This window comes from Chelon labrosus (genome assembly GCF_963514085.1).
Source record: "Chelon labrosus genome assembly, chromosome: 9".
Classification (NCBI taxonomy): Eukaryota; Metazoa; Chordata; class Actinopteri; order Mugiliformes; family Mugilidae; genus Chelon; species Chelon labrosus.
Window position 1 is genome coordinate 22,981,281 of NC_140359.1, and position 18,035 is coordinate 22,999,315.

Genomic DNA, 18,035 nt, shown 5'->3' on the forward strand with positions numbered 1-18,035 from the left:
GCACGACAGGGACAGACTGCAGAGAACAGTCAGGGCTGCAGAGAAGATCATTGGTACCGATCTTCCCTCCATCCAGGACCTGTACCAGTCTCGGGTCAGGAAGCGGGCCAGGAAAATCTCCACAGACCCCTCACACCCTGGTCACAACCTGTTTAGTCTCCTCCCCTCAGGCCGGCGTTACAGAGCACTGTACGCCAAAACTACCCATCACAAGGACAGTTTCTTCCCCCGGGCTGTTGCTCTGATAAACCTTGAGCAGTCACAGAGTGTGAGACCATCCACATGAACAATAATAAACAATAACTCCGCACTATTGTATATACTCACTGTACAAAGCCCTGGCTTGATATATATCTGCTCTTATCCTATATTTTATGTGTACAGATTGAGATTTATTTTATTTTTATTTTATTTTATTTTATTCTTATTTCACTTATTTAAGTTGTTTCTGTACTAGAGAGAAAAGTTGCGGGAGTCAAATTCCTTGTATGTGTACTTGGCCATTAAAGCTGACTCTGATTCTGATTCCTTCCAGCCCATCCCACAAATATGTCCACCAGCCCGTTATACTACTCCCTGTCCCGTCCACCACTTATACAACCTACAACTGCAGAGCTATTAGAAAATTTCTGTATGTGACATGACTCTGAGTTGCGAAAGAGAGGTATACACCGGAAAACATACACTTCTACAGGCATTTCAGTGGTTTCGAGTTTGACACATGAACTAATTACTCTCTGTAAGAGATGAAACAACCCACACGCATACTATGTGCATAATGCTGGGGTAAATATGACACTAACAAAATTCTGTGCGTCAGATCTTGACCTTGACCCTTGCTTCAGTGGTGTAGTTTGATCAGTTTTTCCTGTTTGTCTTGTTGCTAGTCAAGTGTCTTTAGGCCTCTCAATTTCTTTCCCTCTTTCAGTTTTGCTCATGTGCTGCTTGAATTGTTGTTGCAATTTGAGTCATAGCCTAGCCATGCTTTGAGCTAACTACTTATGCTAGCATGCTAACGTGCTCAAAATGACATGCAGGTTTAAGAGTTTGGGAGAATATTTGTTTTTGGTCAAAGTGGTGCAGTCTTTGCAGATTGCCTAGACCTAACACACTGCAGCATTGCTTCTACACCTCCACGTTTATGTTAGCTATAAGAAATATCACACAAGAAGTGGGTTCTTTGCATGTTTTCTTTCTTACATTTTAGGGAAAATTGACATGTAGCAAAGGTAGTAACTGTAGCCTGCGGTCTGGTGTAGTCTGTCTTTGAGGCATAGCCATGCTTTGAGCTAACTGCTAATGCTAGCATGCTAACGTGCTCAAAATGACATGCTAGTTTAAGAGTTTAGGAGAATATTTGCTCTTGGTCAAAGTGGTGCAGTCTTTGCAGATTGCCTAGACCTCATACACTGCAGCACTGCTTCTACACCTCCATGTTTATGTTAGCTATAAGAAATATCACACAAGAAGTGGGTTCTTTGCATGTTTTTTTTTTCTTTCTTAGATTTTAGTGAAATTGACATGTAGCAAAGGTAGTAACTGTAGCCTGTGGTCTGGTGTAGTCTGTCTTTGAGGCATAGCCATGCTTTGAACTAACTGCTAATGCTGGCATGCTCATAATGACTTGCAGGTTTAAGAGTTTAGGAGAATATTTTATCTTGGTCAAAGTGGTGTCTTTGCAGATTGCCTAGACCTCACACACTGCAGCACTGCTTCTACGCCACCACATTTATGTTAGATATAAGAAATATCACACAAGAAGTGGGTTCTTTGCATGTTTTTTTTTTTTCTTTCTTACATTTTAGGGAAAATTGACATGTAGCAAAGGTAGTAACTGTATTGTCTTTGAGGCATAGCTGTGCTTTGAGCTAACTACTACAGAAACAGTCATCAAACACGGATTTTTGCATTCAGCTTTTATTCATATGACACTTGGTTACATAGGCAGCTGCCAAAGACTGCAAAAAGTTCCTCAAGGTACATTTCCACTGTTTCCTTATCTGACAGACAAAGTCGTCTGGATTGTAATATTCTAAGTGGACCACAGAGCTTAAAAACTAAAGGGTTTGAGAACTTGAAATTGGCAATATCCATGGTCACTTTCTTTGAGTAAAACACATTAATTCCCTAAATAATTGCTTGTGTGCTTCTAGTTTTTAGACTAGCTGAGAAATATCTCCTTGAGACACTCACATAATTGTAATGCCACTAAAGGCCTGATTACATTTGACACTTAGGGTGAGAATTTGCAACACCGTCTCCTAATTTGCAGCAGCGCTGCAGAACCTGCATTGAAAGTAGTCAACATGCACTGATAGGCCATGGGGACAAAAAAAATACTGTATCCAACTAAAACAAACAAACAAACAAACACAATGGAAATACAAAATAAAAATACAACAAAATACTTTGATAAGATGTGTCTCCGTGATTTGACCGGTACTCGTTTTGTGCCACATTCACATTAATTTTCAGCTTTGATCTGAAATATGTTTTTGTTTTTACTTATTTATGAAATAAAGCTGTTTTAACGTCTGGGGACATTAGATACAGTTCTTGGCTATAAATCTCAGCCACATCACATTTATCGACCTTGGACATAAACTTATAGGTGAATCCCAGTGTTAAGTGTCAAGGAAACAAAAATAAATAAATAAATAAATAAATAGAATTAAAAATAATACAGTAGCTAATATTATGCACTTCTTTCGTACTGCTGATTGATTTCCCACATAAAGGATTTCTCAGCTGCAGTCATATGAAGTTGCAAACTCTGCCACCACTACAGTTTAACAATAAAACTACACTTAACTCATTTATGTAGTTACATTTACCCTACATTACACTGTAATATCGAACAGGGCCTAACAATGTAGGTCACAAGTCCACACCCCAGTCATCCGTGAGGTGCTTCATTCTGTTGCTACATGTTAACACCTTAGCTCAGCCTGTCATGAGACACATTATTTCTGAAATAAAAGTAAAAGTGGACCAGGTCTGGAAGTTTTAGTAAAAAAAAAAAAAATATGATAAAAAAAAAATGACACAAAAAATACTGTTAGTACCCAGGGACTTTTCTTCCTGCTATCAACATCGCTTTGGATATTGTGGATCAAATACTACAAATCGTTAGCCTCATAGCAAAATTGCCTGAGTAATTTTTTGTCCACTGTTAAAATATCAATAAAAAACACCAACTTGCTAAAAATAAGAATCTGTTTCTCTATTATAATAAACTTTTAACCTACAGCAAAGTGTTCTACTACAATCGTACTTAAACGTCAAGCTAACTGATGGAAAGCTCACCAGTCAGACTTCTCTTCGGCACAATACAGAAATTGCTATTGATCGGACATTTGATTTAATTTATATTGGTTAAAACATATCTGCATGTCAATATGCCTGATCTGCAGGCTAGCAAAGCTTTCTAGTTTCCATTTTTAGGTCGAATAGAATTAAACAATCGCAACTGTTGCATTCGGTCAGTGTGCACTTACGCCCTGACAGCAATCAAGCTAGCTAGCGCGTAGCATGTATCGAGTAAACACTTTACTGTCGTGTTTTTTTTAACTGAGAGTAAACTTTCCCGTCATTGACGTTGTCTCTCATCTCCAACTCTATTCTTGTTGCTCAAATTGGCAGTCAACTTTTAACAGTGACTGCTCCAATGGAAAAAAAAACAAAAAAAACACTCTCTGTCCGGAGAATCCCAAAACATTGGTCGCACATTACAGCCAAATGTTCTTATACTGTGCAGCGGCAGCGCTGTTACACTTGTGTTAACATTGTGGCAAAAGAAGGGATTGGCAAAAGATCTGTCCAGAAAACAAGGCTCTGGACTGTTGGTTATTATATAAGCTAGTTAAAAGTGTATTTCTTTTCAATAAATATAGTTTTGATCTGCATACATGAATAACATCACGTGTGGTCGGACTCTCAAACTCTAGTTTTCATTAGTCTGACCGTTTCTCTGAATTCAATCTTTGCCGCCCTGTTTTGCCAGGTTAGATATGTTTGTCAGGATACTTCAGCGTTTGCATATTTAATCAAATCACGCCATCTTGAACAAGGTTACCAACTTCCCCGGCTCGAGAATGAATCTATTACAAGTCTAGAAAGTCTTTCTTCCTTCGTTTTTTTCAACCGGCTGCTCTGGTTTTGGCTGGGATCGGTTCAACAACTGTCTCCTCGAGTATGAGCTCCACCGTCGATTCTTCAAGATCTGAGTCCTCGGAATCGCCCTTGTATGAGGAAGGTGATTTGCATTTTTTCACGACGTAATAAAGGATCAGCAGCGGAGGGGATAGAGACACAAACTTGAGCGTCTTCAGAAAGATGGTGATGATTTTGTTTGGCTCGTAAGAATCAGCTGCTGAGGAAATAAAAGACACAGTCAGTTTAAAACACATTCACTTGTTAATTTGTTGTTGATTATTATGCATCTACGAGACTTGCAGAAGTACAAAGCAGGTTGGCTTCCACTCAAAAATCCACCATATATTAACTACCTTTTGAGCCCTACCCACCTGTTTTGACTTGTAGAGTTGTAGGGTTACTCTGAAGGACCCTCACTTCACCAGTAACATCGTCAGGCCGGACAACGAAAGCGGAGATCTCGATGACGTGCTCCGTGGCTGAAGTGAGGTTGCCGATGCTGATGTTCACCAAGGCAGAGCCGTTGGCCAGGAGCGTCTGATGTGTTTGGCCGTTGACTGTCACGTTGTAACCGTGCGGTGTCGTCTGCATAAGGGCGGAGACGTTCCAGCTGAGAGTCACGTGGTCGGCTCCCACCGAGTCCGCTGACACCGACTGTGGGGAAACTGGACCTGTGAGGGTGAGAGAATACCATCAGAGAAATGAGATAACTGGTTGGAAAGAGGGTTGGCGGGCTCGCAGAAACAAACTTAGAGAGGGATGTCTAATGTTGTCTGATCTCCAGCATCTTTCTGACTTCCAAGTGAGCAAGTGTTCACAGTACAAGAAACTTTAAAGATGAGGCAGTTCCGGCTACTTTTGATCATTTTCTCTGTTGCTTTTTCTACCAGCCCCATCTCTCATAAGTAATAAGGGTTGATTAGAAGCCATAATGTGGAATGAATGGGACATGATGTGTTAGCATGAAGATCAGATAGGGCAAGGCAAACAGGTAGGACTGGATTTAAATCATACACCCGTTGCAAGAGTTCTAATATTAAGTCCTCTGCCATATCTATCTTTTACTGTATGTTCACGTTATAAGCCAGATCTATCAATTTCTATCAATGACAGAAGTTAAGCGTTGCTTACCCTGGCAGACAACCATGTGTTTCTCCATACAGTAGCGAGCCAGTAGCTTCCCGTCCTTCTCCGAATTGGCTTCCAAAGTTGCACAGCGGCCCTCTTTGTTGTCCCTGTGCCAGCGCTGGTAGCCAAGCTCTGCCCCGTCCACCCACTTCCAGCCGTCCAAGGTGCTCCGGCGTCGCAGGCCAAGCCAAGAGCTCACTTTGTTTGTCGACATGGCATTGAGGAGAGTGAAGTATTGCTCCTCTGAGCTCAGGACGGCGAGGTCCACATAGTGACTCTGACAGAACTCCCGGCCGGTGATCCAGGACATAGGTCTTTGGACCAGGAAGTAATGCGAGGTGATCTGGCCCACTGCTAAGCCATGGCACACCACTGGGGAAAGGGAAACAACAGAAGAGGACAATAGACATAGAAGTTAACAACAGCAATTATGTGTTGTTGAGCAGAGTAATTTAATACTGACAGAATCCGAAGACACAAAGAAGTGGAACAAAATTACAGCAGAGATGAAACAGTAGAAGCAAAAAAAAAGAACGCAGACAGAGACAAAACAACTGCAAAGAGAGGAAAACACAGAACCCCTGAGAGGATTTTCAGGGTCACATGCACACGCTTTCACGCGCCTTTACATGCATGCACCCAAAGTTGCAACCAAGAGAAAACCAATTGCAAAAACACAAAATCCCCACAGGGAACCGCCACTGTGACCCACAAAGTGCGACCACAAGAGACACAAAATTATCAAAGAGGTGCAAAACCACAACACATAGATGGAAAATGACTACAAAGAGGCTCGAAACAGCCATAGATGGGAAACAACAGTAAAGAGACACACAATAACAATATATATATATATTATATATATATATATTTTATATATATATATATATATATATATATATATATATATATATACAGTGTTGTGCATGAATGGCATTCATTGAACACGTTCATATTTTTGTGAATAAAGAACAAAGTGAACGTGAGCTATGAACTTGAACTAGTTCACTTTTTTTGTGCGAACTGAACTTGCACAACACTGTAGATGGATAACAGTTATGATAAGAAAAAGAGGCTTGCTCATATGTAGTAGGACATCAGGCCTCTACTTATCTCCTGCCAACACTTTTTACTACATCAGGATTTGTTTAAATGATGAAATATAACAACTAATTTTTTACTATCATGAGCCATGTAGAAGAAGTTTAGTAACCGTTACCCAGAACAGCCAGCCGCTGCAGAATCTTCGTCTCAATGACAGACATACAGCACGATCCGTGTGGTTATCCTAGAAGGTGGAACGTATTTTCTCCTTCCTTTTCAGTCAAACCATGTGTCAGGTTTATCCCAAGCCAAACTGTGTTGATCTTGCAGGTTGTTTGCGATACATGACCAATCGTCTCTCCCTCCAGTCTGTCCAAAGCTTCCTCTGCTCAGGAAGTTTATAAAACCGGCTCACAAGGGGAGGGTGATGCAAGGGGTGGAGAAAGCAGGAGTGTGCATAGTTGGCTGCTGTCCACTATCAGGAAGTTTTCATGAATAGATTCCCAAACTGAACCTTTACATGTACTGCTAAAATGTGTCAAGTCAATTTCCTTCCTACTGAAACGTCCCATCACATTTGCCTTCGTTTGCATTGCTAAGTTTTTGTTAAAATATTTTGCAGTCTTGCTAGTAAAGGTCATTCTGAATTTTGTCTGTGAAAAGCGTTTTTTGAATACATTTCACCTACTTATGTGTACTGAATTTAATGTCTCATGCTCTAAACAACTGCAGCCTGATCACTGAACCTTTTCTCATCTTTATCTTTTAATCGTGAACAAGAAAACAACAGAAAACAGCGGTTTTGCAAGTGTGCGTACAGGCCGAGCAACTTTGGCTTGAATGATTGATGACGAGAGGTGCAGAGCTTTTATAGGGCGTGCTAAAAATTCTGTCACCTAGCTCCACCCTTCGTTCTATTTTTAGAACAAGTTCATGCACTTTGTGATACTTGACATCTGAATGCGATTAAATCTCAAACATATTGTCTAGAAGTAATGTACTTCTGAAGTCTGTGCAGAGAAGGAAAAAAAACTTAACAATAGTGGATTGTAAGGTCACCTGCCTCAACCTTCCCTTTCATTACCTGACTAGGGCTGAAACATAGATAGATAGAGTTGGTATCACTGGCTGTAATGCTGTTCCCCCAGCAGACCACTGCAGAGAATAGGGTACTAGCCACAACAGACATCTTGCTGCGCACATTCAAGGACCTCAGCTCCCTTTGGAGATATAGTCTTCTGCAGCCTCTCTTGTACACAGCTGTACTGTTGGTCCTCCAGTTCAGTCTGTTGTCGACGGTCACTCTTCCACCACCTCCACATCCCTGCCAAGGATGCTGAGGGGCAGAGGAGCTGTTCCCTTCCTCCTGAAGTCAATCACCATCTCTTTGGTCTTGACCACATCAAGCAGCAGGTGATTCTGTAAGGAAGACTCTGTAAGGAAGAAGGCCCAGCAGAGGCTGTACTTTCTGCGTCAGCTCAGAAAGTTCAACCTGCCTCAGGAGCTGCTGATCATCTTTTACACTGCAATAATCCAGTGTGTCCTGACCACATCCATCACTGTCTGGTTTGGATCCGCCACCAGGCACGACAGGGACAGACTGCAGAGAACAGTCAGGGCTGCAGAGAAGATCATTGGTACCGATCTTCCCTCCATCCAGGACCTGTACCAGTCTCGGGTCAGGAAGCGGGCCAGGAAAATCTCCACAGACCCCTCACACCCTGGTCACAACCTGTTTAGTCTCCTCCCCTCAGGCCGGCGTTACAGAGCACTGTACGCCAAAACTACCCATCACAAGGACAGTTTCTTCCCCCGGGCTGTTGCTCTGATAAACCTTGAGCAGTCACAGAGTGTGAGACCATCCACATGAACAATAATAAACAATAACTCCGCACTATTGTATATACTCACTGTACAAAGCCCTGGCTTGATATATATCTGCTCTTATCCTATATTTTATGTGTACAGATTGAGATTTATTTTATTTTTATTTTATTTTATTTTATTCTTATTTCACTTATTTAAGTTGTTTCTGTACTAGAGAGAAAAGTTGCGGGAGTCAAATTCCTTGTATGTGTACTTGGCCATTAAAGCTGACTCTGATTCTGATTCCTTCCAGCCCATCCCACAAATATGTCCACCAGCCCGTTATACTACTCCCTGTCCCGTCCACCACTTATACAACCTACAACTGCAGAGCTATTAGAAAATTTCTGTATGTGACATGACTCTGAGTTGCGAAAGAGAGGTATACACCGGAAAACATACACTTCTACAGGCATTTCAGTGGTTTCGAGTTTGACACATGAACTAATTACTCTCTGTAAGAGATGAAACAACCCACACGCATACTATGTGCATAATGCTGGGGTAAATATGACACTAACAAAATTCTGTGCGTCAGATCTTGACCTTGACCCTTGCTTCAGTGGTGTAGTTTGATCAGTTTTTCCTGTTTGTCTTGTTGCTAGTCAAGTGTCTTTAGGCCTCTCAATTTCTTTCCCTCTTTCAGTTTTGCTCATGTGCTGCTTGAATTGTTGTTGCAATTTGAGTCATAGCCTAGCCATGCTTTGAGCTAACTACTTATGCTAGCATGCTAACGTGCTCAAAATGACATGCAGGTTTAAGAGTTTGGGAGAATATTTGTTTTTGGTCAAAGTGGTGCAGTCTTTGCAGATTGCCTAGACCTAACACACTGCAGCATTGCTTCTACACCTCCACGTTTATGTTAGCTATAAGAAATATCACACAAGAAGTGGGTTCTTTGCATGTTTTCTTTCTTACATTTTAGGGAAAATTGACATGTAGCAAAGGTAGTAACTGTAGCCTGCGGTCTGGTGTAGTCTGTCTTTGAGGCATAGCCATGCTTTGAGCTAACTGCTAATGCTAGCATGCTAACGTGCTCAAAATGACATGCTAGTTTAAGAGTTTAGGAGAATATTTGCTCTTGGTCAAAGTGGTGCAGTCTTTGCAGATTGCCTAGACCTCATACACTGCAGCACTGCTTCTACACCTCCATGTTTATGTTAGCTATAAGAAATATCACACAAGAAGTGGGTTCTTTGCATGTTTTTTTTTTCTTTCTTAGATTTTAGTGAAATTGACATGTAGCAAAGGTAGTAACTGTAGCCCGTGGTCTGGTGTAGTCTGTCTTTGAGGCATAGCCATGCTTTGAACTAACTGCTAATGCTGGCATGCTCATAATGACTTGCAGGTTTAAGAGTTTAGGAGAATATTTTATCTTGGTCAAAGTGGTGTCTTTGCAGATTGCCTAGACCTCACACACTGCAGCACTGCTTCTACGCCACCACATTTATGTTAGATATAAGAAATATCACACAAGAAGTGGGTTCTTTGCATGTTTTTTTTTTTTTCTTTCTTACATTTTAGGGAAAATTGACATGTAGCAAAGGTAGTAACTGTATTGTCTTTGAGGCATAGCTGTGCTTTGAGCTAACTACTACAGAAACAGTCATCAAACACGGATTTTTGCATTCAGCTTTTATTCATATGACACTTGGTTACATAGGCAGCTGCCAAAGACTGCAAAAAGTTCCTCAAGGTACATTTCCACTGTTTCCTTATCTGACAGACAAAGTCATCTGGATTGTAATATTCTAAGTGGACCACAGAGCTTAAAAACTAAAGGGTTTGAGAACTTGAAATTGGCAATATCCATGGTCACTTTCTTTGAGTAAAACACATTAATTCCCTAAATAATTGCTTGTGTGCTTCTAGTTTTTAGACTAGCTGAGAAATATCTCCTTGAGACACTCACATAATTGTAATGCCACTAAAGGCCTGATTACATTTGACACTTAGGGTGAGAATTTGCAACACCGTCTCCTAATTTGCAGCAGCGCTGCAGAACCTGCATGGAAAGTAGTCAACATGCACTGATAGGCCATGGGGACAAAAAAAATACTGTATCCAACTAAAACAAACAAACAAACAAACAAAATGGAAATACAAAATAAAAATACAACAAAATACTTTGATAAGATGTGTCTCCGTGATTTGACCGGTACTCGTTTTGTGCCACATTCACATTAATTTTCAGCTTTGATCTGAAATATGTTTTTGTTTTTACTTATTTATGAAATAAAGCTGTTTTAACGTCTGGGGACATTAGATACAGTTCTTGGCTATAAATCTCAGCCACATCACATTTATCGACCTTGGACATAAACTTATAGGTGAATCCCAGTGTTAAGTGTCAAGGAAACAAAAATAAATAAATAAATAAATAAATAGAATTAAAAATAATACAGTAGCTAATATTATGCACTTCTTTCGTACTGCTGATTGATTTCCCACATAAAGGATTTCTCAGCTGCAGTCATATGAAGTTGCAAACTCTGCCACCACTACAGTTTAACAATAAAACTACACTTAACTCATTTATGTAGTTACATTTACCCTACATTACACTGTAATATCGAACAGGGCCTAACAATGTAGGTCACAAGTCCACACCCCAGTCATCCGTGAGGTGCTTCATTCTGTTGCTACATGTTAACACCTTAGCTCAGCCTGTCATGAGACACATTATTTCTGAAATAAAAGTAAAAGTGGACCAGGTCTGGAAGTTTTAGTAAAAAAAAAAAAAATATGATAAAAAAAAAATGACACAAAAAATACTGTTAGTACCCAGGGACTTTTCTTCCTGCTATCAACATCGCTTTGGATATTGTGGATCAAATACTACAAATCGTTAGCCTCATAGCAAAATTGCCTGAGTAATTTTTTGTCCACTGTTAAAATATCAATAAAAAACACCAACTTGCTAAAAATAAGAATCTGTTTCTCTATTATAATAAACTTTTAACCTACAGCAAAGTGTTCTACTACAATCGTACTTAAACGTCAAGCTAACTGATGGAAAGCTCACCAGTCAGACTTCTCTTCGGCACAATACAGAAATTGCTATTGATCGGACATTTGATTTAATTTATATTGGTTAAAACATATCTGCATGTCAATATGCCTAATCTGCAGGCTAGCAAAGCTTTCTAGTTTCCATTTTTAGGTCGAATAGAATTAAACAATCGCAACTGTTGCATTCGGTCAGTGTGCACTTACGCCCTGACAGCAATCAAGCTAGCTAGCGCGTAGCATGTATCGAGTAAACACTTTACTGTCGTGGTTTTTTTAACTGAGAGTAAACTTTCCCGTCATTGACGTTGTCTCTCATCTCCAACTCTATTCTTGTTGCTCAAATTGGCAGTCAACTTTTAACAGTGACTGCTCCAATGGAAAAAAAAACAAAAAAAACACTCTCTGTCCGGAGAATCCCAAAACATTGGTCGCACATTACAGCCAAATGTTCTTATACTGTGCAGCGGCAGCGCTGTTACACTTGTGTTAACATTGTGGCAAAAGAAGGGATTGGCAAAAGATCTGTCCAGAAAACAAGGCTCTGAACTGTTGGTTATTATATAAGCTAGTTAAAAGTGTATTTCTTTTCAATAAATATAGTTTTGATCTGCATACATGAATAACATCACGTGTGGTCGGACTCTCAAACTCTAGTTTTCATTAGTCTGACCGTTTCTCTGAATTCAATCTTTGCCGCCCTGTTTTGCCAGGTTAGATATGTTTGTCAGGATACTTCAGCGTTTGCATATTTAATCAAATCACGCCATCTTGAACAAGGTTACCAACTTCCCCGGCTCGAGAATGAATCTATTACAAGTCTAGAAAGTCTTTCTTCCTTCGTTTTTTTCAACCGGCTGCTCTGGTTTTGGCTGGGATCGGTTCAACAACTGTCTCCTCGAGTATGAGCTCCACCGTCGATTCTTCAAGATCTGAGTCCTCGGAATCGCCCTTGTATGAGGAAGGTGATTTGCATTTTTTCACGACGTAATAAAGGATCAGCAGCGGAGGGGATAGAGACACAAACTTGAGCGTCTTCAGAAAGATGGTGATGATTTTGTTTGGCTCGTAAGAATCAGCTGCTGAGGAAATAAAAGACACAGTCAGTTTAAAACACATTCACTTGTTAATTTGTTGTTGATTATTATGCATCTACGAGACTTGCAGAAGTACAAAGCAGGTTGGCTTCCACTCAAAAATCCACCATATATTAACTACCTTTTGAGCCCTACCCACCTGTTTTGACTTGTAGAGTTGTAGGGTTACTCTGAAGGACCCTCACTTCACCAGTAACATCGTCAGGCCGGACAACGAAAGCGGAGATCTCGATGACGTGCTCCGTGGCTGAAGTGAGGTTGCCGATGCTGATGTTCACCAAGGCAGAGCCGTTGGCCAGGAGCATCTGATGTGTTTGGCCGTTGACTGTCACGTTGTAACCGTGCGGTGTCGTCTGCATAAGGGCGGAGACGTTCCAGCTGAGAGTCACGTGGTCGGCTCCCACCGAGTCCGCTGACACTGACTGTGGGGAAACTGGACCTGTGAGGGTGAGAGAATACCATCAGAGAAATGAGATAACTGGTTGGAAAGAGGGTTGGCGGGCTCGCAGAAACAAACTTAGAGAGGGATGTCTAATGTTGTCTGATCTCCAGCATCTTTCTGACTTCCAAGTGAGCAAGTGTTCACAGTACAAGAAACTTTAAAGATGAGGCAGTTCCGGCTACTTTTGATCATTTTCTCTGTTGCTTTTTCTACCAGCCCCATCTCTCATAAGTAATAAGGGTTGATTAGAAGCCATAATGTGGAATGAATGGGACATGATGTGTTAGCATGAAGATCAGATAGGGCAAGGCAAACAGGTAGGACTGGATTTAAATCATACACCCGTTGCAAGAGTTCTAATATTAAGTCCTCTGCCATATCTATCTTTTACTGTATGCTCACGTTATAAGCCAGATCTATCAATTTCTATCAATGACAGAAGTTAAGCGTTGCTTACCCTGGCAGACAACCATGTGTTTCTCCATACAGTAGCGAGCCAGTAGCTTCCCGTCCTTCTCCGAATTGGCTTCCAAAGTTGCACAGCGGCCCTCTTTGTTGTCCCTGTGCCAGCGCTGGTAGCCAAGCTCTGCCCCGTCCACCCACTTCCAGCCGTCCAAGGTGCTCCGGCGTCGCAGGCCAAGCCAAGAGCTCACTTTGTTTGTCGACATGGCATTGAGGAGAGTGAAGTATTGCTCCTCTGAGCTCAGGACGGCGAGGTCCACATAGTGACTCTGACAGAACTCCCGGCCGGTGATCCAGGACATAGGTCTTTGGACCAGGAAGTAATGCGAGGTGATCTGGCCCACTGCTAAGCCATGGCACACCACTGGGGAAAGGGAAACAACAGAAGAGGACAATAGACATAGAAGTTAACAACAGCAATTATGTGTTGTTGAGCAGAGTAATTTAATACTGACAGAATCCGAAGACACAGAGAAGTGGAACAAAATTACAGCAGAGATGAAACAGTAGAAGCAAAAAAAAAGAACGCAGACAGAGACAAAACAACTGCAAAGAGAGGAAAACACAGAACCCCTGAGAGGATTTTCAGGGTCACATGCACACGCTTTCACGCGCCTTTACATGCATGCACCCAAAGTTGCAACCAAGAGAAAACCAATTGCAAAAACACAAAATCCCCACAGGGAACCGCCACTGTGACCCACAAAGTGCGACCACAAGAGACACAAAATTATCAAAGAGGTGCAAAACCACAACACATAGATGGAAAATGACTACAAAGAGGCTCGAAACAGCCATAGATGGGAAACAACAGTAAAGAGACACACAATAACAATATATATATATTATATATATATATATTTTATATATATATATATATATATATATATATATACAGTGTTGTGCATGAATGGCATTCATTGAACACGTTCATATTTTTGTGAATAAAGAACAAAGTGAACGTGAGCTATGAACTTGAACTAGTTCACTTTTTTTGTGCGAACTGAACTTGCACAACACTGTAGATGGATAACAGTTATGATAAGAAAAAGAGGCTTGCTCATATGTAGTAGGACATCAGGCCTCTACTTATCTCCTGCCAACACTTTTTACTACATCAGGATTTGTTTAAATGATGAAATATAACAACTAATTTTTTACTATCATGAGCCATGTAGAAGAAGTTTAGTAACCGTTACCCAGAACAGCCAGCCGCTGCAGAATCTTCGTCTCAATGACAGACATACAGCACGATCCGTGTGGTTATCCTAGAAGGTGGAACGTATTTTCTCCTTCCTTTTCAGTCAAACCATGTGTCAGGTTTATCCCAAGCCAAACTGTGTTGATCTTGCAGGTTGTTTGCGATACATGACCAATCGTCTCTCCCTCCAGTCTGTCCAAAGCTTCCTCTGCTCAGGAAGTTTATAAAACCGGCTCACAAGGGGAGGGTGATGCAAGGGGTGGAGAAAGCAGGAGTGTGCATAGTTGGCTGCTGTCCACTATCAGGAAGTTTTCATGAATAGATTCCCAAACTGAACCTTTACATGTACTGCTAAAATGTGTCAAGTCAATTTCCTTCCTACTGAAACATCCCATCACATTTGCCTTCGTTTGCATTGCTAAGTTTTTGTTAAAATATTTTGCAGTCTTGCTAGTAAAGGTCATTCTGAATTTTGTCTGTGAAAAGCGTTTTTTGAATACATTTCACTTGCTTGTGTGTACTAAATCTAATGTCTCATGCTCTAAACAACTGCAGTCTGATCACTGAACCTTTTCTCATCTTTATCTTTTAATCGTGAACAAGAAAACAACAGAAAACCGCGGTTTTGCAAGTGTGCGTACAGGCCGAGCAACTTTGGCTTGAATGATTGATGACTAGAGGTCCAGAGCTTTTATAGGGCGTGCTAAAAATTCTGTCACCTAGCGCCACCCTTCGTTCTATTTTTAGAACAAGGACATGCACTTTGTGATACTTGACATGTGAATGCGATTGAATCTCAAACATATTGTCTAGAAGTATTGACTTCTGACGTCTGTGCAGAGAAGGAAAAAAAACTTAACAATAGTGGATTGTAAGGTGACCTGCCTCAACCTTCCCTTTCATTACCAGACTAGGGCTGAAAGATAGATAGAGTTGGTATCACTGGCTGCAATGCTGTTCCCCCAGCAGACCACTGCAGAGAATAGGGTACTAGCCACAACAGACATCTTGCTGCGCACATTCAAGGACCTCAGCTCCCTTAGGAGATAGAGTCTTCTGCAGCCTCTCTTGCACACAGCTGTACTGTTGGTACTCCAGTTCAGTCTGTTGTCGACCTCCACATCCTTGTCAAGGATGTTGAGGGGCAGAGGAGCTGTTCCCTTCCTCCTGAAGTCAATCACCATCTCTTTGGTCTTGCCCACATCAAGCAGCAGGTGTTTCTGTAAGGAAGAAGGCCCAGCAGAGGCTGTACTTTCTGCGTCATCTCAGAAAGTTCAACCTGCCTCAGGAGCTGCTGATCATCTTCTACACTGCAATAGTCCAGTCTGTCCTGACCACATCCATCACTGTCTGGTTTGGATCCGCCACCAGGCATGACAGGGACAGACTGTAGAGAACAGTCAGGGCTGCAGAGAAGATCATTGGTACCGATCTTCCCTCCATCCAGGACCTGTACCGGTCTCAGGTCAGGAAGCGGGCCAGGAAAATCTCCACAGACCCCTCACACCCTGGTCACAACCTGTTTAGTCTCCTCCCCTCAGGCCGGCATTACAGAGCACTGTACGCCAAAACTACTCGTCACAAGGACAGTTTCTTCCCCCGGGCTGTTGCTCTGATAAACCTTGAGCAGTCACAGAGTGTGAGACCATCCACATGAACAATAATAAACAATAACTCTGCACTATTGTATATACTCACTGTACAAAACCCTGGTTTGGTGTATGTATCTGCTCTTATCCTATATTTTATGTGTACAGATTGAGATTTACTTTATTTTTATTTTATTTTATTTTATTCTTATTTCACTTATTTTAGTTGTTTCTGTACTAGAGAGAAAAGTTGCCGGAGTCAAATTCCTTGTATGTGTACATACTTGGCCATTAAAGCTGATTCTGATTCTGATTCTGATTCCTTCCAGCCCACCCCACGAATCTGTCCCCCAGCCCGTTATACTCCTCCCTGTCCCGTCCACCGCTTATTCAATCTACAACTGCAGAGCCATTAGAAAATTTCTGTATGTGACATGACTCTGAGTTGCGAAAGAGAGGTATACACAGGAAAACATACACTTCTACAGGCATTTCAGTGGTTTCGAGTCTGACACATGAACTAATTACTCTCTGTAAGAGATGAAACAACCCACACGCATACTATGTGCATAATGCTGGGGTAAATATGACACTAACAAAATTCTGTGCGTCAGATCTTGACCTTGACCCTTGCTTCAGTGGTCTAGTTTGATCAGTTTTTCCTGTTTGTCTTGTTGCTAGTCAAGTGTCTTTAGGCCTCTCAATTTCTTTCCCTCTTTCAGTTTTGCTCATGTGCTGCTTGAATTGTTGTTGCAATTTGAGTCATAGCCTAGCCATGCTTTGAGCTAACTGCTTATGCTAGCATGCTAACGTGCTCAAAATGACATGCAGGTTTAAGAGTTTGGGAGAATATTTGTTCTCCCAAACAAATGGTGGTGCAGTCTTTGCAGATTGCCTAGACCTAACACACTGCAGCATTGCTTCTACACCTCCACGTTTATGTTAGCTATAAGAAATATCACACAAGAAGTGGGTTCTTTGCATGTTTTCTTTCTTACATTTTAGGGAAAATTGACATGTAGCAAAGGTAGTAACTGTAGCCTGTGGTCTGGTGTAGTCTGTCTTTGAGGCATAGCCATGCTTTGAGCTAACTGCTAATGCTAGCATGCTAACGTGCTCATAATGACTTGCAGGTTTAAGAGTTTAGGAGAATATTTTATCTTGGTCAAAGTGGTGTCTTTGCAGATTGCCTAGACCTCACACACTGCAGCACTGCTTCTACACCTCCACGTTTATGTTAGCTATGAGAAATATCACACAAGAAGTGGGTTCTTTGCATGTTTTTTTTTTTTTCTTTTTTTCTTAGATTTTAGTGAAACTGACATGTAGCAAAGGTAGTAACTGTAGCCTGTGGTCTGGTGTAGTCTGTCTTTGAGGCATAGCCATGCTTTGAGCTAACTGCTAATGCTAGCATGCTAACGTGCTCAAAATGACATGCTGGTTTAAGAGTTTAGGAGAATATTTGCTCTTGGTCAAAGTGGTGCAGTCTTTGCAGATTGCCTAGACCTCATACACTGCAGCACTGCTTCTACACCTCCACGTTTATGTTAGCTATGAGAAATATCACACAAGAAGTGGGTTCTTTGCATGTTTTTTTTCTTTCTTACATTTTAGGGAAAATTGACATGTAGCAAAGTTAGTAACTGTAGCCTGTGGTCTGGTGTAGTCTGTCTTTGAGGCATAGCTGTGCTTTGAACTAACTGCTAATGCCAACGTCCTCACAATGACTTGCAGGTTTAAGAGTTTAGGAGAATGTTTGATCTTGGTCAAAGTGGCGTAGTCTTTGCAGATAGCCCAGACCTCACACACTGCAGCATTGCTTCTACGCCCCCCGCGTTTATGTTTAGCCATAAGAAATATCGCACAAGATGTGGGTTTTTCTTCTCAAAGGAAGTCTTCACCACAGCTCTTTTGCACAATGTGTTCTCTTGAGTCTAGTCTGGCCACGGGTGAGAGCGACAAACAACCACGAGGAATTTACTCTGCTCTCTGTTGATGTGTAACTTTAGTTCAGCGCTGTAACTGTTCTACTAATATAAACT